This window comes from Sus scrofa, chromosome 13 (assembly GCF_054392235.1).
Source record: "Sus scrofa isolate SSC_HxYL_T2T_F1_AM1 chromosome 13, Sscrofa_HxYL_maternal_Yorkshire_Landrace_v2.0, whole genome shotgun sequence".
Classification (NCBI taxonomy): domain Eukaryota; kingdom Metazoa; phylum Chordata; class Mammalia; order Artiodactyla; family Suidae; genus Sus; species Sus scrofa.
This window is the reverse complement of record NC_139395.1, coordinates 191,396,315-191,424,270: the sequence shown is the minus strand read 5'-3', so window position 1 is coordinate 191,424,270 and position 27,956 is coordinate 191,396,315. Positions and strand designations below refer to the sequence as shown.

The 27,956-nt window shown below is 34.9% G+C and overlaps 1 protein-coding gene across 18 annotated transcripts in view; it reads right to left on the bottom strand.

The window, feature by feature from the left end:
• The window catches only part of ROBO1 (roundabout guidance receptor 1), a 1,127,179-nt gene that overhangs the window by 470,019 nt on the left and 629,204 nt on the right, over positions 1–27,956 (bottom strand). The gene's annotated exons all lie outside the window — the stretch shown is intronic.

Genomic DNA, 27,956 nt, shown 5'->3' with positions numbered 1-27,956 from the left:
AAAAAAATGGTTTGATGACTGAGAACTAAAAAGAATGTCTGTTCATTCTCATATTCTTTTGTGACAAGGCAGATGAGATTTATAGGCTGAGGAATGGCCCATATGTCGGCTCACTTTCCAATCTTAGACACTCCTACAATTGCGGACAGGTCAATATGTAAATCCCTTTCTTTTTGTTGTCCTTCTGTTGAACTGGGGTTCCTCATGTGGCTTCATTAGAGGTAGTGATCCTTGTATAGCATTTAACAGATAGACAGTAGCATCAAATTCTGATAGAAATTTTAGGAGCAGTATTTCCAACCCTGGCTTCTCATGGCCATTGTCTTGCTGTGACCACGTTGATGACATGATATATTAGGCATGCTGAAAAAGAACCATGATATTGACATATGGGAGGAATATTCTCAAGGGCTGTCTGTCTCAGTGTAGATTATTTACCCTTAAAGCAAAACACACATGGTCCTGGCCTATGCCTGTTAAGCATTTACTGAATCTAGACGACAAAGGTTACACCCAGTGGGAATAAATTTCTAAACTATGTAGCATGACTATATATAAGAAACAGATGAAATATTTTATGTGGCCTTAGAACAGATTACACAATGTTCTGTATAGTTGTTAATATATGGTAAACTAGAAATATAGTACATTTGAAAGAATAACTTTCTTTTCAGAAGGCCATAGAAGAGTCCTTTGGCTTCATTTTGATTAACTAATTAATCATTTTCATATTTATTTCTCCATGTTTCACATTTTTTCATTTTGTCACTAAAAATGGCAACCACAGGTGGGCAAAGATACAAAAAAAGGTCTGGTTTTACAATTTTCTGTCTCTACAATAGTTCCCTAAAAATCACTGAAATTTCTCCATAACAATGGATAATCTATACATTACATTTTCTCTGCATTACAGGAAAACAATGAAGAAATTTCCTTATAGTATGTGGCTAGTTTTCCTGTTTATGTGACAGAAAGAAAACAAACACTTAACAAAACTTGTTTTTGATTCCGAGCACTAATCTTTCTCAACTGAAGTATAAAAAAGATAACTTGGCACTTTCATTAAAAATACTCTTGTGCTATAAATACTAAGGGAACATACTTTTGCTCCCTCTAAATCACTTTGTTCTTTTCAAGGTATACTTGTAATATACCTTTTTTGGCTTTAGATTCAATATAATAAATAAAGCACTCAGTACCAAACACTGCGCTTTATGAGTTGAGCACACAAAAAATGAGCAAGACCTAGCTTTAACCCAGAGGTGCAACAATTTAGGGAATGAGAAGTAGACAGATAGGTAAATTAACAATTATGTGATCTGTGTTATAAACAAGAAGTACTTAAGTGCCCTACACAACATGAAGCCTTTTGGAGCAAGTCAGGTAAAGTCTCAGATGAAGTGACACTGAGATAGACTTGAAGGGAAAGATTGTTTTTGACAAGAAACTAGGAGAAATGGGACAGATGGTGGAAAATGTATAATTGAGTTCCTACCTTGATTTCTAGTATGAAAAAAACATTCACAATTTTGGATTTGTATGTAACATCATGTTATAATCACATTTGAAGAAGATGGATATATTTTCATCTTTTAAAAATGAGAATTATATACAATAAAATGTGATTCAATGGAGATAATATTAGGGTAGGAGCTGGCCAACTGAATATATGTATTTGTGTGTTGATAGATCTATCTATTATCTCAAACTCACTTATTACCTTTGCTATAGTGATTTATAAGAAATAGATATACTTGGTTATTCAGATAGCCAATATATATATCTCATACATATTTGATTTTGTCCACAGTTCCTGGCTCACATTTTTGCAAAATGCTTGGCATTTCGTAAGTGTGGAAATTGATAAAGGTGTCTTTTGTTGTGTTAATCAGGTGACTTTTGGAAAGCACCTAAAGATGGGGGCTAGTTGCCTGTGATTAGAGGGTTGGAACTTTTAGTTCTATCCCCTGATTTCTGGTGAGGAAAGAAAGTTAAATCAATTGCTAACCACCAACTTCCCTTTCAGACAACCAGAATGCTTGGCAGCAAGCTCCATGAGGACACAGAAGTTCCTTTGTTCAGGACCTCACCTCAATCTGGCTATTGATTCATGCCCTTTGATATTCTATTATAATGAATTAGTAATCTAGTGAGGAAATGGGTTTTCCTGAGTTCTGTGAGCCATTCTGATAGGGATAGAGTAGAATAGTTACATGGGTAGTTATAGAAGTCCCAGTAGGGATTGTAGACAGAGAGGGGAAAGCCAAGGAACTTTGGGAGACCACTAATCACTTAAGAAAGCCATCAGAACAAAGCAGCCTTGCTTAACTATAAAACCATAAATAAAAGTATGAGATATGCCTCAGGTCATTGAGTGAAAGATAAAATGAGGCTTGCATTCAAGTTCAGCAAGATAATGATCCTTAGGACCAAGGACAGGAATTTAAGGGAAAGATGACATTCCAAAGTAGAAGACCCTCATTACATGCAAACCTGAGATGATTCAACATATTTTAGCATATGTTACCTACCACCTTCTGCTGATCTGAATAAACACTATGACAGTCCTAGTTTAACCTCATAGGGTCAGATACTCTCCTACCCAACATGAAGGAGGAGCAAGTGATGTAAGCCTGAAGTCTACTTGAAGAATGAGGAAGAAGGAGGTCTTTTTCCCCTCTCCACTTTATTTGTATATTCTACCTACCAATCCTTAGGGCAGGGCCTTCTCACTGGCCTGCTTGTATCTCTCTATCTTAATAAATCTATTTCTTGCCTATCACTTTGTCCCTCACTGAATTCCTTCAGCACTGAGACACAAAGAACCTGAGCCTCAATAAGTCCAGATACCAGGTGAGTGATTCTAAATTAAAAAACAAAAACAAAAACACAAAAACAAACATGGGTTTAAGTCCAAATCTGGGTTTTGACTGTGTCAGAGGTGTTTTCAGTTTCAATTCTAGCAAATTAATCAAGCTTCATTCAGGAGGCAATCAGATGCACAGGTAACAACCTAGGTTTGCAACTGGCATCTGAAACGCAGGGTAGTCGTGTGTTATCTGTGGAATCTGAGTCTATTTCTATGGAAATAGTGTCAGAATAGTGTCAGTTCAATTTTTGGACACCCTATAGGCATCTTAAAACTGCTTGTTGGTGTGGAGAAGTCTATACTCTGCACTTGTGTGTGTGCCCACGCACCCACACATGTGCATGCACATATACACACATTAACACACATACAAACAAGTTTGAATTGGGCCCAAGTATTCCTTGGACTATCCTAACTCCAAAGAGATCTCTTAAAGTTTTTTATTTTTTTATATGGGCATCATGTTCTGGGAGGGAAAAATTCCTCAATCACATGTATTCTTTAATATCTCCCTGCAGAGGACAGACGTGAATTAGAAAGAGATAAGTAAATTTGATGGCAGGTGTACTACACCCTAATATTTATTGAATGTCTATTAACTATTATTGAATCCACTGTACTGGATACTTTAAAAGTATGATTTCAGTTAATGCTCACATAATCTTTTTGAGATAGTTATTTTCCCCTTTCATAGAGAAGTTAAAAATTTTTCCCAGAATCTCCTACTGGCAGTGTAATCAATTTAAATGGAAGTCTGCCTCACCCATATCTTATTCTTTTTTTTCCCTTAAACGACATCCCAATTTTTTTCCACATAGTTTTCATCAGGATGGAAATAATAGTAAACAGCTTAGGAAGCTGAATTTACAGACAATACTAGCTGGCCAAATAATTTAAAAACATTTTAAAAAATGAATCAAAAACCAAACAAAAAAGAACCAAAAACTTCAAACAATGAATTAATCTCCTTCAGAGGAACCACAGTAGGAATTCACATGATCCTGTCTAAATGAATCCCAACTTTTGCCTAATAGCTTAGAAATAATTGATGTTAAGTATCAAATATGTGTTCACTAAATCTTCAAAATCTATTTTTAAACCATGTTTATAGGGGTTGTGGGCTTTGTGGTCACCTGATTCTTATGTATTCTGGGAAGGGCTGTAATAAAGACATTTCCTAGATTCAAGCAGAAGGGCAGTTTGAAGGGAAGACTTGGAGATAAGATGATTGTTTGAACTCTTAATTAACAGATGGGTCCCTTTGAAAAGAAGCTCCAGGCACCACTGTTTTGTACTTGAATAGAAAAAAAAAAGATTTCTTCTAGGATAATCTATAATTTACAGGATTTTGAAAGCTGGTTGGATAAACTGAAGGCTATTAGCACCTATGGCAAAGAAGAGGGGGGTGGTCCTATTTTTGCAATCAGGCACCATGCCAATCTAGCAGATGGTCAGAGGTATATATAGAAGGTGCTTGTGTATTATGCTGATCAAGTGGCTTCCAGGGGCAAGGGAAGAAACAGCCTCACTGTGATTGGAAACCAGAACTCATTTTAAAAACACAGACATAGCTACTCTGGCACCTGAGAACGCTTTGGAGAATAGAGATCAATACAGCCCATAAGAAGCCTAATGACATTCATGAGTTAAAAGACAAATTTGTTGGCTAAGCCATGTTTGGGAACAAATGTAGCAGCAAATGGGTTCTGCCAAATCCCAAGTGTAGACAGCGCAAGCTCTGTTAGCAATTCATGATTCAGTGCCCATGTCTTTATGTAAGTCATTGTAAATAAAATTTTGCATTTGTAAAAATGATACTACATTATGATGATTTGAGTAAGTTACTGAACAGGAGCATGGTTAGCTTTAACTGAATTAATAATGAATCTGCCACCTGCCTAGAGAGTGCCTCTCTACCCTGAGTCTCTGAGTTCCTTGCTGCTTTTTGCCCTGGAGCTTCATGTTATTCCACTTGTTCCTGCTTAAGGCTGTGATCATTACAGTTGCTCTTTAGGGTTTTACTCTTGGCAAAGCTCTGCTAATCTTTGAATCATGAGAATCTAAAAGAAGAAAAATAATTTCTGCTTGTGTGTCTTTTAAAGTTGGATATCTATAGATAGAGTAAGATCAAGAATGGTAAATTGTCCCATAATGTTGTCTAGGCTGTACTGATGCCAAAAATATTTAGAGAATTCAGTTTAACAGGATTTCCAGGTAGCATTTATTTGCTGGAGTCTAAACATTTTAGAGGAGTGCAGATAGTCATGTTAGGATATAAGTTTTAAAGTACAATTAGATGAAATGTCAATAAATGCAAATGAGCTTTGTAAAACAAGTTTCATGTGAACCAATATATTGCTAAGCTCACAGAATCTGCATTTAATTGAAGCTGATCTCATTACACTCCAGGGAATGTAGTCAGAGCTTTGACCTACTAACTTCAATACCATTAGTAAATCTTTTTTCAGTACAAATGTTCATCCATATTTGTGGTGTGTGTGCATATGTATACATGTTTACATTGTAATTGTCTATAAAAGCACATATATAATAGATAATTCAACATTTACTCCTCAGAAATTAGTACTTTTCATATGCTAGTGTATGATGTCAATTAAAAAACAGATATTTCAGTTGCAAATCATGGATAATTTTGTAACAGGTAATTTTCTTCTCTTTCAATTATTTTCAAAACTACCCATTTTCAGCTAAGAGTATATCTTTTACCTGAAAGTCTGCAAATGTAAGGTTGTGACACTTCCAATAGCATCATACTATGTGATGTAACCATTGCTCAAACTATCAGCAGTAAGCTCTAAAAGTCTAAGATTTCAATCATAAGAGTAGAACCAAGCTCATTAAACATCATAAGTTGCAGCCATAAAACACAAGGATGAAGCAAAGATGTTATTTAGCCCTACTAGAAGTAATCAGTAGATATCCCAAATATTGTTTGCCAATTTATATGAATAGCTTTTATTTGTACTTCTTTGAAGAATAAAAAAAACAAATTATTGAAAGTATGGCAGTTACAAATTGTGGCCATGATCAGCTGACAAATATTAAAGTTAAACAAAGAGTTGGCAGGTCTTTAGCAAATTTTTTTTTTCACTTTAATAAAACTTCACTGTCTTGGGATTTATTACGAACAAATGTCACTAACACATATGTGTATGTCCAAAGAGACAAGTTAAAAAAGTTATTTGTGCTATTTTGCCCTAATAAATTATTAAAATTGTTTAATTATTTATTATAGTAGTATTTTCAAGTTTCCTTTCAAGGATCTTTTTATGATTCTTCTAATTAAGAGTGGTTAACTATATCTGCGTATAAAATTAGTAGCTATAAATTTCTAGTGACTTCAGATAAAATCGTAACGTATTTGGTGATAAAACAAGAGGAAATGTGAAAGTAATTTATCAAAGAGATTGTGCGAACATAATTTCAAAATCAGGAGATAGTGAAAGATTCAGTCAAACAAATTATTTGATATGTAGTAAAAACAATGCACATGTTTGAGTGAATTTAACTGAAAACAAACAAATCTAATTAATACTAATTATATTAGTGCACAGTTTGCATATACTAGCAGCAGCTTATTAGACTGAACAATGTAAGCTTACATGTTTAAGTACACATCAAACCAAACTGAACATCACAAAAGAAAGAAAGACATAGCTAAAAAATGAATATGGACTAACGCCCACAAAAGAATGGACTACTAGTAAATTCATAAACAGAACTAAGACCCTAGTCTTAAGTCACTTTTTGCACCATTGTCTGAGGCTTGGTGACTCTTTGGAGAGAGAGTTCCCACATACTTTGGAAATCAAGCACATTATCTCCAGTTGAAAGGCAGTAATTACTGTAATAAACAAAGGCTGACCTTTGTTTAAACAAATGGATGCTTTTTGTTGAGTAAGCAGTTTACAAGTACAAATAGCCACATGAATTTGCTAATGTTCTTCCATCTTTATACATTTACCTTGACTTATATACACCTCAAAAAAACAATAAAGAGTGAACTTAATAGATATTCATTATTTCTCCTAATTGTATGAAACATTGAGAATTATTTAATATAAATTCTGCTACCATTATCACATTTGAAGTCTCCACCAAAAATGCCATCCAAGAAGAAAGATTATATATATGTACATACAAACATACACACATATGAATGCAAATTATATAGTTAAAAATAACATTTAGTAAATGTGAGGATTAAGCTTTGTCTAACTTTGACTATAATTGAAGCAAAATATTTCCTCATTTTAACTAAGGCATTGTGCCTTAATTAAAGACATTGAAGGACATGAATAAGTAAAATTGCCCTTTAACAAATATTCCCTTTGGTCAGGGATTCACAAAGGTTGTAAGCCTAAGAGCTTGTTGGGAGAAGGAGGAAGTCTGAGGACTGAATACTCTAGGGAAGCAGTGGCTCTCTACTCTGTTGGAGATTTTAAAACAAAAAATACCAATGTTTGCGCTGCACTCCTGGGGATTCTGATTTATTGGCCTGGAACAGGTTCTGGCTGTTAAAGCCCTGGTCAAGAATCACTCACCTGAAGGGTGAAGCTAAGTGCAGGTCTGTCCTCACAATTTTATGGAATTCTGGATTCTCTCATGAGGAATTCTGAACACTTTCATTGTCATATTATTTGAGAGACATAGTAAGTAATTAAAAAAGTGTATTTCAACCTAGTGCTGGTCACGTTTAAAATGGAAATAGCAGAAAAAATTTTACATGGAGTTAGGCTAATTTCCAGAAATAATGCTAAATAATGACATAATGGCATTGAAAATTTATTTTTTAGATTGTTCTTTGCTGACAAATAAATCCAGTATTTGTATGGATATTATTAAAGTAAAATAAATATGTAATTGCAATCTATAGATGATCTCTATTCCCTAAAAAGAGCAGAAATCTGGTTTAGTACCTTCGAATTATTTTCTTTGTTATTAATTCTTAATGGTAACACTTATGTAATACTTATGATGCGTTGGTTCTTTGTTCAGTGATAGGCTTGCATGATCATCCTTTAATTCTCACACAATCACATGCACTTGATACTATAAACATCATCCTGAGCCTTAGAGAGGTCACTTAAGATCACATTACTAGATTATCTTCATAAATATAGACACAATCATGCTCTTGGATGGGATGACTTACAGACTTACAGAAACAATCATGACCTTGTCATGTCTAATTTGAAGGAATACTGCAAAATCATGTTAATGAAATCAGTGTAGTATCAGTGCAAGAACAGATGCACAGATTAGGGTAACAGAACAGAGAGCTTAGAGGTGGGCCCATACATATAGGGGGATATGAGCTATAAAAAGTTTCTCCCAATAGAGGAAAGACAGATGGTTTAGGTAGACAGTATGGGGATATTATATGAAGAAAAACACCCACCATGTAAAAAGTGGCCTTAACATGCACTAAAACCCAAAATATGAAAGGCAAACCTTGTTAACAGGAAAAATGTAGGAAATGATCTATATGACTAATTCAAAAGCAAACTCAGAAGACAAAATATGATGCTATGACATATGAAAATGAAGAGTTATTAAGACACCATGAAGAAAGAAAATAGACAAATGACTAAAGGGAAAAGAGATATAAAATTTGAAAAATCAATGAAGAACTCCTGAAAAACAACAGTAAAAAACAGTGACCATAAGAGAAAAAATGAGCAATGATTATTTCCAGCAATTTACATAAGATGAATCCCCGAAGATTATTGCATAAAAAGTGATACTCCAGGAGTTCCCATTGTGGTGCAGCGGAAACAAATCTGCCTCGTATCCATGAAGTTGCGGGTTTGATCCCTGGCCTCACTCAGGGGGTTAGGGATCTGGCGTTGCCATGAGCTGTGGTATATAGTCACAGACACATCTCAGATCTGGCCTTGCTGTGGCTGTGGCATAGGCCAGCAGCTACAGCTCTGATTCAGCCCCTAGCCTGGGAACTTCCCTAGGCTGCCGGTGCAGCCCTAAAAATAAAGCAAACAAACAAACCCCAAAACCAAAAAACTCCAACTCATTAATCACAAAGAAATGAAAATTGAGTCATATAATATGGTTATATATCTGAGAGACTGGTAATCTCATGAAGGACTGGTGGCAGAGTAGAGTGGTGAAGGCGTTCTGGAGAGCAGTCTGGCAAGTCCAATTTACTTTAGGTAAAAAAAAAAAAAAAAAAAAAGTATTCCTAGATTCAATTTGGATTTTGCATAGTAATTTTATCTCATAAATTCCATCATGACTTAAGAAAGCATACTCTCAAAATTTATGTTAATACTAATATTGTTAAGTATTTATATGTATGCATTGTTTTGTGAAACTTGGAAACAAGAATTGCAGAAGAAAGATGAAAGTGCACTGAAAAAGTCCCAGTGTAATATGTATGCAGTAGGAAGGGTACACCCTGAAGTTATATACCATTAGCCTGAAAGATGCTAAGCCATCTCGGTAATGTTAGTTGTGCCCATCAGTTGGTATTTATGGAGCTCCTGCTGTATATATGGCTCTGGGAAACATTTATTTTTGTACAAAGGATTGTCTCCGCCAATTTCCGAGAGTCTCTAGAAGTTTCAGTTTGGATTCTAATTCCTACTTGTTTTGTTTCTGTTAAATCTGAAGTTAGGTAATATATAATGGCAAGTCCTTAGTTCTCCTGGAAAAAAACTTGTAAATTGAACTGTGGTAACAGACTTGCCATTCACATAGCTGGATATCTTGCTTAATATTAAAGCAATTTAACAAGTTGAAAAAAAAAGTCTATTCTAACAATTATTTCTTTTTTTTAAAAAAAGCAAATAGTCTCCTTTAAAAAAAAAAAAGAACTTGCCATGTGAAGGAAAAGATATTATCTTTGTTTTGCTAGTTAAGAGGCTATAAATCAGAGATTTACCGTACTTACCATTTATGAGCTCCCTCTGGGAAACATAAAGCTGTATATTTTTTATTAGAATCTACTAGTGCAGCTCATTTTTATTATCACGATGTCACATTCTTAGGGTTTCATTAAATTAGCAACATTTTTAATGAACCTGAATTGCTTCAAATAGTTTTTCTTTCAGTACACTAACATTGCCTGAGCCAATAAGACAAATAGTTCTATTTTGATCATCTGGAACAGACTCTGAACTACAGAAAGAGCTAGGTATCACAAGCATTTTACTCATGTATTGTATGATTATGAATCAACAAATGACTGTGTTTAGTGCATTCATTATCTTGAGAATGAATTATTTTTGTGAGGATCTAAACTCTTTAGCAAGTGCTAAATCTTAAATCCACATTCAATTGTAATTAGACTACTTCTGAGCAAGAACTCATGTGAGTGATAAAATACATTATTAAAACTTTCATGATACTTAAGGTAGAAAAAATTAGCTTACAAACAGTTTGCATGGATTTTAAAAACGCACAATATGCTATAATACGTATACAGCAAAGGACAGAATGATGAATAACAAGTACTTATTTCCCTGACATTGATTATATGAGTCCCAAAGTACTAAAGTTGCATAGGAAAGTGAATTGTGTTATAAGAGAAAGTAGTTATGATCAAAGTCATCGATTATAAATGCAGTCTCCTCAAATCTCCTTCCCACTTGCACCTAGCACCTACCCCAACTCTTTCAGTCAGTCTCTGGAGATCAGTCTCAGCTAATCCAATAATCCGAAGCAAACACAACACAGATCATTTGTAAGGTAAAATTGTAAATCTTACCATAGATACAGGATCTCACAAAAGAAGAGATTTCCATGAAAGCATTGTTGGAGAACTGCTTATATTGCAGAAAAAATATTGACAGATGAGATTTTTCAGAGTTAGACCAGCTGAAGATTGGGAATGAGAAAATCCGTTAAGAATGACATGATGGGTTCTACACAAAGAATAAGATAATTCTGGTAAAAAAATGTGAAGTGATGGAGTTTTGGGTCTTTCCATAACACAATATTTATCGGAGAAAATGTGTGTTAGATTTGATGCTTGCTTGATTCATTATCCAAGTTAGGGCAGACTTGCAAACATAGAACACATTTTATTGAACATGACATAAATTACTTTTTCTAAGTTGTGGTTTATTTTTAAAAAGTCCTAGTTACAATGTTAATGAAATGTGCACTTGCCTTTTGTGTATGTTCTTGTTCGTGTGTGGACTTTACTCTGATTATAGATGGATAATGAGAACTGCTTGCATTCTGTCTATGATGTTATTTTTACTTTGTGCTTCTCTTTATTTTCTAAATTGCCTGTATTGGGAGCATATTACTTATGTAATCACTAAAACCTTCAATATAAGTAATTTCTAGAAATTGGCTGATACTCTTGGGTTGTTTAAATGAAGCTTATTAATTGACACATTTGTAGCACTCTGAGTTTTAAACATTCTCTCTTTTTAAAATTATCATTTAGAGTTCCGTTCATGGCTCAGCAGAAATGAATCTGACTAGCATCCATGAGGACGTAAGTTTGATCCCTGCACTCATTCAGTGGGTTAAGGATCCAGTATTGTGCCATGAGCTATGGTGCAGGTCGCAGATGCGGCTTGGATCCCACGTTGCAGTAGTGTAGGCCAGCAGCTGTAGCTCCAATTTGACCCTGAGCCTGGGAACTTACATATATATAGCTCAGGTGAGGCCCTACAAAAAAAAAAAAAAAAAAAAAAAAAAAAAAAAGAACAAAAATAAATAAAAAAATAAAGTTATCATTTGGCTGACATGAACTATGAAAGCAATTTTAAATTCAAGAAATAAAATTTTCCCTTGAACTTGACAAAAACCAAATTGTTTTAGTTATAATGGAGTAGAGGTAATATAAAAGGCAATGTAAACTATTACTATCAAATAATATTTACTATACGTCAGGATGTGAGTTCAATACCAAAAATGCATCATATGCATTTTATTTCATGTTCTAAATAATTTATAAAACTTTGATTTTAGATGAATTGGTCGATTCTGACAGTTGCTTGCAAGCAACTTTAAGTGAATTTAGTATGAATGATAAAAGCAATTATTTGTATCAACTTTTTCTTCTTTGTTGCATAGAATATACTCTAATATATGGCAGCAGAAGTAATGGTATAGTTACAGCTATTTGAGTTTTAAAAAATGGACTTCTTTTTTTTTTTGTCTTTTGTTTTTTTAGAGCCGCACCCATGGCACATGGAGGTTCCCAGGCTAAGGGTCTAATCAGAGCTACAGCCGCTGGCCTACACCTCAGCCACAGCAACGCCAGATCTGAGCCTCGTCTGTATACTACGCCACAGCTCATGGCAATGCCAGATCCTTAACCCACTGATCGAGGCCAGGGATCAAACCCACAACCTCATGGTTCCTAGTGGGATTCGTTTCCACTGGGCCACGACGGGAACTCCTAAAAAATGGACTTCTATAATTGAAAGTAGCCTTATTTAACTTTTTCTCAGCATTTCCCTTACTCATCTATATAGTCACTTACAAACATCAATAACAAAATCCTAGTGTCCATTCAACTACTTTTACGAGTCAATACATTTATTCTAATACTTCATTTTGAATTACGTTCTAGAGAAATCAATTAGATTACAATAAAATGGTAATAACATAATTTGTTTCCAGAAGATTCTCTTGATCTAATTTTTACTTTAAAGAAAATGATAATTATTAATTATTGAGTATTCTGAATTTCTCCTTATACAATTTTTCCTCCTTGCACAACAACTGTTGTCAATGGAAATTTAAGATAGAAATAGATGAAAGATAGGTTAAAACTAAAAGGAACTATATGTGCATTAAAGGCTGTGTTAGGTAGGGGTGTCCTGTCTTTGGTTAGTTCAGAGTAATGTCTTAGTTAAATTAGAGTGAATAGTCCGACTAATTCTTTTTAGGACATTTGCACTAATGAGGATTTCTGTAGCAAATTCCTATTCCAGAAATGGTAAAATTTTTTTTTTCTTCTTTGGGCTACACCTGCAACATATGAAGGTTCCCAGGCTAGGGGCCAAACTGGAGCTGTAGCTGCCAGCCTATACCACAGCCACAGCAATGTGGGATCCGAGCCGTGTCTGTGACCTACACCCTGGCTCATGGCAACAATGGATCCATAATCCACTGAGCAAGGCCATGGATCGAACCTGGGTCCTTATGGATACTAGTCAGATTCATTTCCATTGAGCAACAACTGGAACTCCCTAGAAATGGGTAATTTAGTTCTGTACAGTCCTTTGTAAAAGAACTTTGTGTGTCTCCACTGGTCCTTTTTAAGTTGAAAACACCTAAATTGCATTTGAAAAAGGAAAACGAACAAACATATTGACCCATAATATACATGTGTATATATATATATATATATATATATATATATATATATATATATATATATATTTAAAGCATAAATTGAATAACAATAGTTTATATAGCTCTTCATGTCCTTGATGTTAACCTACATTGTAGTGTCTCTTTCATTTTTTTAAGACAGAAAAATCTGTTTCAGGCATTTGTTTCTGGATTAGATCTTTAAAAACTGAGGTCATGTCTGACCTGAATGAATATTAAAATCCCAACATATCAAAAGCATATTTTATGAGACTTAAGTCTTTGGTAAAGTTCTTTTCTTCTTTCTTTTGGCTTTATTTTAACATAGCTGTGTCAATTTAGGGTATTTTTTCGAAGTTTTATTATATATCATTTCCAAAATGCAGATGTTAGCATAAAACATGACAGAGTATGCGGTATTACAAGGGAATCTGAGAGAACCCCAATAATTCTTAAAAATGATCAATTTCTTAAACTCTTCAAATCTCAAATTATGAAATTTATCACACATGTAGAAAATTATACAAATATAATAGATATTCATTTACACTTTGCATAAACACTCATTAAATTTTTGCCCCATTTGGATTACATTCTCTTTCTAATCTACAAAACTAAAATTTACAGATATTGCTATTGCTGTATCCCTTTCCTTTCTTACTTCTCATTTCCCCAGGAATAACTGGCATTTTGAATTTGATGTAAATCACTTCATGAATTTATACATACGATTCTCTTATTTCATCTGTATAATTAAAGTGTTATACTTAAAAAATTGATATATCATTATTATTCATTTTCAAAAATTTTATTGGAAGCAACCAAATAGCTCTAGAATTAAAATCGACTAGGCCTCTGCCAAGACTTCCATCTTTACAATTGATTTGAGGGGAGTAAAGGGCCCTTTATATAACAGTTATTATGAAGTGTTCTATTTTTTTTTCAATGACCTTTGTTTCCCACTTGTATAATTATTTATCCCAAAATTCATTAGCCTTCTCCTGAAAAGAAGCACTAAAGGCTACATAAGTAACCATGGGTTAATTGGATAACTGTGGTAATTTGAAAGCTTATACATGCTGACTTTGCAGTTATTAATAATACATGAAGCTTACTACAGATAACCCCTACCTTGGTATGGGAAGCAAATGAGAAATAGATGCTAGATTCTTTGAATTTGAGAGTTGTGGCAAATCAGGAAAAACTGCTTGAATCTGTCTCTGACTCAGTTTCCTTAGGTACAAAATAGAGACAATGAACTCTGTCAAGCTGCCATGAGGATTACATGAGATAATGCCAGATAAACAGTGCTATGTGTCCACTAGATGTGAGTTATTACAGTGAATGTGAATTAGGTGTATTTTATACTTTCAGAAATAAGTTCATTGACAGACTTGGAAGCCACATGGAAAGAATTTTCACCTCTATGTTGAAATGAATTTTCACCTCTAAGTTCTCTTGATATCTCATTTTTTGATTAAGGGAGACATAGCTCCTCTGATAGACTTCTTGAGCTGATTTATCCTATGGGTAAATTATTCTTGGGTACGTTATTTCCGAAGTCTAGCTTCTCTTCTCCCAATGATTTCATAAGCACCTAACTGCCTGTATTAAATCCCCTTCTTATTAAAACACCTAGAGAAATTTCTGGTTCCTTCAACTCTACTAACTCCTTCAAAAACCTTTGTTAGTTTTTGCTAGTGTCACTGTGCAGACACTAGCTGTTAGCCCCAGGACCCCCAGAATGAGAATCTGGGGTTTGTTAAATCACCTGTTTGATAAGAAGTGAGTGAAATTGGAATAGAATCAGAAAATAAACCTCTAGGGTAGATTTTAAAAAGTTCTCATCATAAGAAAAAAAATTGTAACTACCTATGGTGATGGATGTTAACTAGAATAATTGCGGTAATTATTTTGCAAAATGTACCCATATCCAATCATTTTATTGTACACCTGAAACATATTTCATAACATTATATTATGGTTATCTGTCAATGAGATCTTAATTAAAATAGAAAATCAGAAAAAAAAAAAGGAAATGAGACTGGCTGTTTGTAGTATAAAGTGACAAAACAATACCATGATGTCACTTCTAAAGAAATGTCCATTGAAGCAAGGCTTTGATAGACTGTTCCTGCGAGATAGGCTGTTGTTATGTTGTTATGTTCCTAAAGAACACGAGGACTTTGTGGGTGGGCTGCCTTCTTTTGACTGTGAGAATCGTTTAGGGAAGTGATATACTCAGCTTTTAAATTCTTGCTTCGAGGCACAAAGAGGGGCACAGCGAATACCTTGTGACTCAAAGCCCCAGGGTTATTGAGGCTGAAGTTCTGACTCAGTATTGCTGGACTGGGGCTTCCTGTGTGAAAATTGAGAACATTGACTTGAAAGTTCAGGAACTTGAAAACTAGCATAAGATTACGTAGGTGATTTCAGATAAACTTGAGCATTCCAAATCCCCCAAATTCCACTGATCCTCCCTTGCCAGCAGGAAGAGCCATTTCTTCGCATGGATGAAGCTGGATCTGCCCTACTTGGAGTCCTTGAAACAGTTATCTTGTTAAAGCCATTCATTCACCCCACACTCTCTACTGCTCGTAATAACTTCCAGAGCAAAGACCTGATTCAGTTTCCAACATGTTCCAGCTATAGTCCCTAATCCAGGAAAAGAAGGCTTACTAGATTTTGCTCATTTACACCAACAGAATCCAGGAGAATATCTATGGGGATATGATTCTAAATGTGCTAGACCAGGAAAGAAGGGAAATAATTTTAAGGTGGCTGCAGTTATTAATATGATTAGATTTAACAGAGATTCTGGAATCAAAGGGCTAGTTTGAGCTGCTAAAGTGGTTCTAGCTATGTGCTTGGTATTGACTGAAACATAGACTCAAATGATGTGTTTAGTAAATAAAGTTAAATGCCTGAAATTCTTTGGCATAATGGGGAGGGAGGAATTCATGTGGCTATCAAGTGCTTGACATGTGGCTGGTCCAAATCAAGATGTTCTTTAAGTGTAAAATAGTGCAAAAAATGTAAACTATCTTAATGATAATTTTTAAATGGATTACATATTGAAATAATAATATATTGTCTATATTGGGTTAAACAAAATGTAATTTGACAAACAATTTTGGTTATTTCCTCTCACTGTGTTTTAAAACATGGCTTTTAGAATAGTTGAAAATACGCATGTGGCTTGCATCTGCGGCATGCATTTCTGTTTTTATTGGGCAGTGCTGACACAGAAGGATTTATCATTTGTGACATACTTACCCATCCTCTAATTCTGTCTTCTGAAAGAGCCCATAAGACAATCCCATCCACAAGGTATTTGGTACAATGCTCAAGAGAGGAGCCGCTGCATCCTCCAAAAGCATTCTCTCGGGATCCGAGCCGTGTCTGCAACCTATACCACAGCTCTCAGCAACGCTGGATCCTTAACTGAGCGAGGCCAGGGACCAAACCCGCATCCTCATGGATACTACTTGGGTTCGTTTAACCACTGAGCCATGGTAGGAAATCCTTATACCACGTTTGAGTGAACTTTTTCTTCTTATTTATCAATTGCCCATAATGCTATCATGTTTGAGTGTGACCCAAAGCATGAGAAGGGTGTCTTACTGATCCAGCTTGCTGTGCAAAGCAGCTTTACTATTTGGGCTTACATGACAGAATATCCATTGTGAAGTGATAGGATATATGGTGCTTATGGCAAGTTCTGACAGTAGAATCACAGCATAGAGCACGTTGGGTTTTTAGGGGAAAGAAATGACCTCTTTAAAAAAATCTCCTTTTGAAATCTGGCTTCTGTCTTGCAACTGGTGCCTCAGAGTGATTCAATTCTGATCAAAGGAACCTAAATTCTTCCCCAAATCATGCAACTGCCATGAACAGGGTGATGTTTGATCCTCTAAATCATACAGTTGCATACATACAGCAGCATACTATTATCAAGTGGAATTATCATAGGCACAGCAAGAATAGGCTCAAAAGTACAAAATGTTGAAAAAAAATTACAAAATGTTGAAAGTACAAAAATATTGCATGTGCCAATAGCTTCCATTCATAATGAATCTGTCCTTGCCACACTGCCACCTCTCCTTCAATCCTTACATACGGCTACCTGCAGTGTTTCTCATAATAAATTGACAGGGGGAAAAAAGTAAGCCTGATAAACATTCAGTCCTGTATGATATATTGGTGTTGGTTTGAGGTGGCTTGCTTCCGCATTTTAGCCCTTATAAGAATATCATGAAAAGAAGGAAAATTAGGTCCTTATTGTGGGAAGAACTTTGAGTAGTCCAACTAATTGTCCACTTTACCTGTAATAAAAGATGACAAGAGGGTATGGACCTAGATTGATTCAGGATAATAGCTAAAGGGTTTGATGAATGTTTGGGGTATATGAAGGGGAAGTATGAAGGATGTGCTGAAAATCAGAGCAAAAGGTATGAGATGGACCCTTTGAAATAAATTCAGAATTGAGGCTATCAGTGTCCTGGGAAAACACTTGCAAAGGAACATGTGTTCCAAGAGAGGCTTCTAGTAAACAGGTGGGAATGTTGACCTGCCATTTGGTTTCTTTCTCCACAGTCTCACTGCTTGCACAGTTGGTCCATGGACAATGTGATGAATGTAGCAGGGAGGGAGGTAATACATGGGCTTAAAGACTTAGTCTTACACACAATACAACTGGATGGCCACCAATACTGCTGAAGGCCCAGTCTGCCCATAGCACAGAGTAATGCTGAACAATCAATATTATGCAATAGGATATACGGTCCACCCAGACAACAGCTTTCATCATGGGAGAGTGGAAGTGATACGTCCTCACTGGAATAGATGTTCTATGAATGAATTGTCTCTTTCTCGCTCTCTTTTTTTTAATAGCATGTTCTGCCAGACCTACCATCCATGCATTTACTCTGTGTCTTGTTCTATATCAAGTTATCATGCATAACACAGCTTCTGAACAAAGAAATTATCTTTTAGCAATGAATTAAAGGGAAGGACTGACTGTAGGCTTCAATAACAGTGGAATGACCAATGGAATGTTCAGTATATTCAATTATGGATCATCGGTATGCATTATAAAATTAGATTTCTTATATCATAAAGGAGTATATATTATGAACCAACAGGTAATGTCTTCTTTCTTGCATTGCTAGTTCAGTAGTGATTAGTATTATTCACCAAGTGTTTCTGGTTTTTTCTCCTCCAAGTGCCATGATGGGATTGTATGTTCCTACTCTTTTGAAATTGGGTGTGTTCATGTGACTTTATTTGAATAAATAGAGAGCAGAAGTTACTTCTGTGCAGAAGCTTTTAAAGCCAGTTCATGATTGTTCTTTCTGCTGTAATCATGGAAACCTGTGTTAAGATGGCATCTCTGTTAGCCTCTGGAATCTTCACCAATGTTCTGTGTTGAACAGAGCCTCTGTAACATGTAAAGTCTAATACATATATGCATAACTTATTGTAGTACCCATAGCTGCAGTATCAACCTTCAGTTGATTCAATAGTTTCCCACTGGCTTAAATAAATGCATCTGGCTTCTTAGCCAGGGAAAACTAAATACATACACAGGAACCCCTTTCTAAAGCATTAACACAAGCATTTCTAAATGCTGTAAAATTCAGAAAACAGCCCTCTCCAAAACACATTATAAAACTAAGACTGAGATGGCGCATTCAGCCACATCACCCTTTATCTGACAGCATCGCCGAGGAAAAAAACATATTAGAGATTACAGCATATGTGTGGAAAGCAAATTCCAATGCTAACTATTTCAGATGCAGAAAACCTCTCCTTACAATATGTTATGTAGCACATAACCTACTTACATAAAGTTAGAAGGTTCTAACGGCATGTCAAAACATTAGTAAGAAATTCTTCAATATCACTAACATACTACAAAAGAATTCTACAACCCAAATGTATTACAAAGTTATATTTTTCTATGCAAATGTACAAATCCAATTTTACCTAGTGTTCCCACTGGTTTAAATAAATGCTACTGGCTCCTTAGCCAGGGAAAACGAAATAAATACACAGGAACTCCTTTCTATAGTATTAATACAAACATTTCTTCTCTACTGAAGGAGAAGAAAAAGATCGTTGCTTAAAATTCTCTTGAAAAATTAGAGATTAAGAAGATAAGCCAATTCTCTTTTAAGTTTCAAAAAAACTGTTAACCACCAAAAATTATCACTGTTTTTTGAAACGGAAAAGCTAAAACAAAAAAGGTGGGGAATGATTTGCACAGGACCTTAAGCAAGGATCTAAAGCAGAATGGGGATGAGACCCTACTTATGACTGTGTGCTGACAGTTCCTGGCTGGAAGCTGATCGTCACGCTATTGGCACGTTCAGCTCAGGATTTGAGCCTGGGAGGGGCTTACAAGGTTATTTCCAAAGTTATGACTCTGTAGTCAAAGTGATGGTCAAGCTAAAATATTAATGATTTTGTATAAATTGCTGGGTAAAGTGAAGATTCTTGCTGAATTATCAAGATAATTAGGGAATTCATTTTACTGTAGTTGATACAAGAATTATTTATTTATTTCTTAAAAACTGGTTAAACTTCTTTAGAAATTCCTACTCTGAATCCCTCATGTGTATAAGTGCTCTGTTTTAAGGATGTCATTCATACATCAAGAGGGCCTGAATAGTTTATACTTCTGAGTATGTCTAATTGTCTATCTCTAAAATTTGTCACTTTGAGATATATTTTAAAAATCAAAAACACCCTTTCAAAAATTAAAATCAAAACTGCTCATGAAAAGTACTTTCTCCTCTGAAACATCTAACTGAAGAAAATAAAATTCAAAGAAGTTTTCCTATTAAAATCAAGGTTTTGCCATTTTATAGAATCTCAGACACTGTACTCTTTCCTCCCCACCATAAAAACTCAATGTTTAGCTGCAAAGTTTTCCAGATTGAAAATATTATTAAGGTGTTCCCGTCGTGGCACAGTGGTTAATGAATCCGACTAGGAACCATGAGGTTGCGAGTTCGATCCCTGCCCTTGCTCAGTGGGTTAACAATCCGGCGTTGCCATGAGCTGTGGTGTAGGCTGCAGATGCAGCTCGGATCCCATGTTGCTGTGGCTCTGGCGTGGGCCAGTGGCTACAGCTCTGATTCAACCCCTAGCCTGGGAACCTCCATATGCCGTGGGAGTGGCCCAAGAAATAGCATAAAGACAAAAAAAAAAAAAAAAAAAGAAAATATTATCAAATACTAAGTATAACAGTCAAAGCCTTAGTCAACACCATTTTAGAATGATTTAAATCTCCAAAATGTTTATGAAAAACTCTAGAATTATGATTACTGTGAAAATGTGAGGACAGGAGTTCCTGCTGGGGCAGAGTAGAAATGAATCTGACTAGTATCCATGAGGATGCATGTTCGATCCTTGGCCTTGCTAAGTAGGCTGGGGATCTGGCATTGCTGTGAACTGTGGAGTAGGTTGAAGACACAGCTCGGATGCCAAGTTGCTGTGGCTACGGTGTAGGCCAGTGGCTGCAGCACCAATTTGACCCCTATTCTGGGAACCTCTGTATGCTGCCACTTCAGCCCTAAAAAGCAAAAAACCCAAACAAATAAACACAAAACAACAAAGGATGTGAGGACAATACAAAATTTGCTTTTTTAAAAATAATTGAAATAGACACTTTGAAATCTTCTTTCATATAATACCAATATTGTTAGACTTCAACTTACTTTTTAATGCTCAAATCCACTTGAAGCTGCCATGTTCCATGTCCCTTAAACTTCAAGAAGGTAGAATTAGGCATGTCTACTCCCTATTGTCAATAATTATGGCAATTAAACCATTTTTTCTTTTTCTCTTAATTCAAAAAGAATTTGGAAGAAGTATACATAAATGTAGCCCATTATCCCAATCTTCTGTCTCATTTGCTTCCTTTTCACATTTTCAGAAAATTGGCAGAACTGACTAATAATTGAGGTCGCTCAAGACAAACCACACATTTTACAGCTTTATAAATCTGGAAAAATGTGTCTCCCTTAACTATTGAAAGACATAAGCCAAATTGATACATCATGATGTTATTCTCAATAAGGGTCAGTAGAAAGTAGAGATAGTTTAATATATCCTCTGAGTAAATGTTAATTATTTACTCCCTATAATATACAGATTTATGATGCACAAGTTGCAAGGAGACAAGTTGATGAAGAGGCCATCAGAAAGGATGATCCAAAGAAGAGTCATGCCTGGTACTGATCTTAACAGAATTTAAATCTTTTTTTTTTTTTTTTTTTGTCTTTTGTCTTTTTAGGTGTGCATCTGCGGCATATGCAAGTTCCCAGGCTAGGGGTCAAATTGGAGCTACAGCTGCTGGCCAACACTGCAGCCACAGCAATGTAGGATCCGAGCCACGTCCATGACCTACACCACAGCAATGCTGGATCCTTAACCCACTGAATGAGGCCAGAGATCGAACCTGTGTACTCATGGATACTAGTCCGGTTCATTAACCGCTGAGCCACAACAGGAACTTCAGAATTTAAATCTTAAATACCTCATGTCCTTAGTATAATGATCTCCCCAGGGTAGGCACTTGAATACGTGAATTTTATGTAAATAAATGAATACATGATCATCCATCACAAAGAGCAGGATAGGCATTTTATATAAACTTATAAATTAGTATGTTATTTTCTAAAGCCAAATATAAAAACACTGAAAATCAGATTTGAGATACATGATTTTAGTTAAATCTTTTTCTCTTGCTTATTAGGGCTGCACCTGTGGCATATGGAGGTTCTCAGGCTAGGGATCATATTGGTGCTGTAGCTGCTGACCTACGCCACAGGCACAGCAACGCAGGATCTGAGCAGAGTCTGCAACCTACACTACAGCTCAGGCAAAGCCGGAACCTTAACCCACTGAGGAAGGCCAGGGATAGATTCTGCGTCTTCATGGATGCTAGTCAGATTTGTTACTGCTGAGCCATGACAGGAACTCCGATTTTAGTTAAATCTTCATTGCTAAATATATATGCTATTTTAGTTCAATCATAATAACTTAAAGAGTCTCTGTTTTCTCACCTCTAAACTGATGAGTTTTGAGCAAACTTCTAATACTTTAACTATATATTGGAAGACTCAGAGGTTTAGTAGAAAAAGCAGATGACTCGAGTCACTAAAATTACCTTGAAATCTTGACTATGGAAGCTCTTTAGACATCAGAGAATAAGGAGGCGCTCTCAGAAATTTAGCATAAAATAAACAAAAAAATCCGCTAAAAGCATTGGTAGACCATAAATACAAAAGATGTTTCTTAAAAAGTGGGAGAGAAAACAACAGAGTTAGAAAATGGGAAAGAAAGGACAAAAGACTTAATGAATCCATCTAAGAGGTCCACTATCTCACTAACAGAAATTTCAAAGGAGAGCAGGGAATGCGAACATGGTACAATACCAAAAATTATTTAAGAAAATTTCCATAACGGAAACAAGTGATTCTCCAGTTTGCAAGGGCCCATGCAGTATCCAGCATAGTCAAGGTAAATAAAGAAGTAAGCAAACATGGACAAGCCACCACAAAGTATATTACAGTAACTTTTTGGTTTTGATGTTTTAAAAGTTTTATGATGATATGCTTTCTGGAGACCAGGCTTCTGTTAAAAAGAGGTAAAATAGGAAAAGTGGAAGAAATGAGATGTAGAATACAAGAGAACCAACATAAAGAGTGATGAAAGAAAGTCCCAGGTCTAGAGAAGTCATTCAGTTCTGGACAAAAACATGCAGGGTTTTATGAAAGAGATGTCTGGAAAAACCTCAGATCAATGGAATATTGGATAGGATTAAGCAATTAGGAAGTTAAAAATGTAATTACTAACTGCAGGAAATGAACGATCTTGTACAAAGAAGGCAATGAAATTTTAATATTCTATTTGGCTCTGTAGTATTCTACTTGGCTCTGCAGTAGACTCATGCAGGGACAACTTGCTTAACCTTATCAATGTAAACTCTATTAATTTAACAAAAAATGTGATAATAGCAGAATAGGAAAAAAGAAAGATTCACTAGATAGTGTATAAAACTGACAAGCCAAGAATTGTTGTGGATGCAATTTATATAAAAATATAAAGGAAATTATCAGAAGAAACATCTGAAAGAATAAGATGTTTAAGGTCGTTCAAGGGAGGGGGGTTTAAGAATAGGGAGGTGGAGTAGGGATCTACTTTTTTTTGTGTTTAGAGCTTTTGTCTTATTTGATTTAAAAATATGTGCATTAATTACTCTGATAATAATGAATCTAGGATGAGAATATGCAATGATCTAAAATATTGGTTATTATCATGGTTGCTGTTGTATAGAAAGAATATGTCTAATCTGTTTAATTTCTGACTACAAACTCAAATGTCGCTTATAGTCATAACAACTTCTCACACACAACCTCTGTGATGTTGGAAATGTGTGATTAATTTTGGACTATTTCTCTCCTAGAATATTGTAGCAGACATAAGGCACTACTGCTATTAATAACAGCATCTTTCTGAGAGGGTTGTTAATGAGGATTAAATGAGTTACTACATATAAAGTGCTTAAAAACATCATCGCAATATGTATGTGTGTATATGTATGTGTGACTGGGTCACCTTGCTGTACAGTAGAAAACTGACAGAACACTGCAAATCAGCTATAATGGAAAAAAAAATCATTAAAAGAAAAAAACATCATTGTATACATGAAGTGATAATAAATGCTATTTATTAGTACCAATACATAAATTTTTAAAAACTGCATAAGCCACAATGAAGTGTCTGTTTGATTTTAATAATGAAGTTATTCTGTTAGGAATGTAGAGTGATAGAAACATCAATTGTCACCATCAATTAAGAATCACCTGTTGACATTCCAACAGGTAATGGTTTGGGGAATATTATTTGTGTGCATATTGAAAACATACTAATTTGTCAAGGGTTTTCTAAAACAAGAGAGTATACATTTTGTTTCCTACTAAACAGAATTATCATCAAACTTTATTTGAAGGTAGTGTTGGTTTATAGAAGACTCCATTATCTTCATTTGAAATTACTCTGGCGTTTCTGATGTTCTGTGGCTAGATTTTTTACTTAAATTGACACTGACATAACTCTGATAACTATTCAGTTTTAAGATTTTCAAATTTGCAATTAGCTTTTCTTCCAATATGCTAACTGTAAATATCAGAAGCAAATTCTTAAAACAGACCTATGGAGATAGGGGACATTTGCTCATTTTTAGTATGTAGAAATGGGGGAAAGAGATGTATTTTATACATTGCCTATCAAGTTTACAGACTCTTTTTGGTACTCAAAAACCATGGAATTTCTTTTCTAATTAATAACTACTGCTTTCTGAAAAGATGAGCATGTTACTATGATGTCATTAGCTTTTATTTATTCCCTGAATTTTTACCTGTCAATAAACTTGTCTCTGAATTTTGAGTCATTCACTAAAGCTGTACATGAATTCTGTGTATATTTCTGACAAGTAAATATTCTTAGACGTATTACTTAATTTTTTCATATTTGTAAAATACCATATGTACTTCCAGAAGTCAATAAACAATGTATTCTTTTCAGAAGTGCCTTTAAAAAATAATTGATCATTACATATTCAACATTTTTGGGATGTGTGTCTAACCCCACAAAGTGCTGATCTGCAATCCCATCTTATTTGTTCTGGCAACAAACTTATGTACTTTGAACTGTTGAATAATACCAAGTATTTATGATAGGCTTGGTTAAACAGGCAATGCTCTACTTCTCTGTAAATAATGTACAAGTCCACTCTAATAACACACTGCTGTGCTACTTTAGAATATTGTTCTGTATTCATTGATTAGTAGGAGAGAGACTGAAATATTTTCAAACCTTACATGACCTTATAGTATTTTTTCTGGAGATGGCAAGGAGAAAATTAATCAACTTATGTTTCTCCCCTAAACTCTCTATTACTCTATTTTCTTGGGCCTCTCAACTAAATTCCTTATATGATGTAGGTAAGCATAGCACATGATTAACAATACTATTAACAATAGATTATCATTTGTTGACTAGATAATTCATAAAAAAAAATAAATTCATGTCTATGATGTGAGGTCCATGGATTCGGGTTTGATGGGTCAATTTGAGAGTGATGGTCCCAAATGGTTTGAATAATGGAGCAGATGTTGTAGTGACAAATTAGCTTGCGTGGAAATTGTACTCTTTGCAGTGGAAGAAAAAGGGAGAATTGGGGAGAGGGTATGAATGTAAATTTTAGTGACCTGGTGATCTTTTCTGGGACTGTTTCGTCTTCCCCAAAATATGTTTTCCAGAACTGTATGGCTTCCTCTGAGAAGCTTCTTCAAGTTTATGAAAGTATGAATGTTAGGGGGAGGAAGAAAAATCCTACATGTCAGCTAAATGAAGTGAAGCAACATGTACTAAAGAATAAGCACTTCGTATACCAGTATACGTGATTTGCACAGTCATTCTGAGATACTGTGCAAAAAATACCACAGTCAATACCTGATACATTTACTTGTTAATTTTCATGGAAATTTATCTTGCTGCTAACTTACGTCAATGATTTACTTGGCTACTGTTTTATATATTCTCTAAGTGGCTTAATATTTGTATTTTATATCTAAAAATGTTCTTGCTGCCATATCCAGAGTTACTAAACTCCAGACATACAATAGACAATTTATGCTAAATATGTAAAAGTGTCCCTGCACAGATAGGCCATTTACCTCTGACCTGAATTACCTCTTATAAAAGATAAAGATAATATAAACTCAGTTATATTATGGTCATAAAAAAGGGAATTCACACACATAGACACACACACAGCACACACCCACACACAGGCACACACACAGAAAGAAATACATTGGTAGTTTCATTTAATACTTTGTGTGTATACATCAACTTTAGAGCCAATTGAAATCTTAATAATTATTATTAAGCAGACAAAAAAGGTTTTTTTTTTCCTATTTAATTTCTGTCGCTTCCAGTGGAAGTTTTAATGAGCAAAGACATGGTCGATATGCAAGTAAAAGAGACACAAATAGCATGTTTAATTCATAGAGTAGAAGAGAAGTTCCTGAATAATTAAGAATTTACTGAAATAAATATACAGAATAAACTTCCTTTGGTACAAGAGTGTTCTAAACAGTTATTTCTCAGGAATAATATTATTCAGAAGACTATTTTTCCAGTCACTTTGCATTCATTGTGTGTTTTAATTAGATCTCTTGTAGAATATAAATATTTTAAGTTTACTATCCCCTAATGTTAATTCATCTAATATGTTTGATAGAAATCTGACTACGGATTAGCCTGATGGAGAAAAAGGCATAGGATAAAACATTTTTTAAAATGCTACATATAGTTCTAAATGCACTGTTATTTAAGTTCCCTTAATTCCACAATCCAACATGCTTTATGCATTTGTTATATATAATTTCCAAGAAATCCATGAAAGACAAAGAGCAAACGCTATTAGTGCACCTAAACAATGCAGTTGTTTAGACTGGGTGAGCACAAGGGAGTTGAACTAAGATGCACCGGCAAATGAGGACACCCCTGAGAAAGAACACTACGTCGGAGTCCTCCTTTCATAAATGTGCACTTCCTCTGCATTTACAGTGTTAAGAAATGACATTTACAACTCTTGTCCTAGCTAAGTTCCTGGAAAAGTAACATACCAACTCCCTTACCACCTCACCACCAATGGGCTTTGATTTGTTGGTCCTTTAATCTCAGTTCTTATGTTGAAAGACAGGAGGAAAAGGAGAATGAGTTATTTATGATTAAATAATTGTAATAAGTATTAATGCTTTTTATAATAGTGGTACTAATTTTTATACTTATTCCACATGTTCCAAACCCTGAATTTTTTAGATGAGGGGTAATATCAGAGACCGTTATTGCTTGGGAGAGCGAGGATGCTTCTAAAGTACCAGTTTATTATTTTATACCAAGGTGTAATGGATCTATTGCATTATTCTCATTTTAACACAACCATCTGTAAGATTGCAATAATACAGAAGAGTTCTCCATTACTTCTAACCCCAGCTACTTCATCACAGACACATAGACACACACATACACACACACACACACACACACACACACATGCACATGCACATACACAACCTAGCCATAGCCCACAACCTGGCAAAAGCTATGGATTGTCCTAATAAGAAAAATGAAAAGAACATAATAATAGCTGCTACTACAAGACTACTGTCACATCATTATCTGATTCACTGGGTTAAAATTGTTGTATTTTATTCTTCGTGTTTATCTAAAGTTTTAATCAAATTGTCTCAGATGTGTAACTCAAGCAATTATATCTATAATTATACTTAAAAATTCTGCAAAAATATTTACATATTTCCAGGGTAATCATTCTTAAGCATTAGTAATATGAATCATTTCCAACACATTCAATTAGTTAAATCGTTACTTTTATGCTGATATATACATGCATCTATTTAAGAAGTGCTTCCTAGATCAGGTAACTATAAGTCATGCAAACATGAGACACAAGTTGGTAATTAGGATTTACAACACTCTGGTTAAGAGTTTTCTTTCTGTTGTTTGTAAGACTATAGGCACAAGAACAGAAAGCAAAAGTACAGATAATTTTGAATGCCCATTACTTGAAGGCATAGTCTTTTATTTCTTTTGATAGCAACTCACATATTAAATCTCTAAGAAACTCTGATCCTTCCAAAGCTATTAGCAATAACAAAATTTC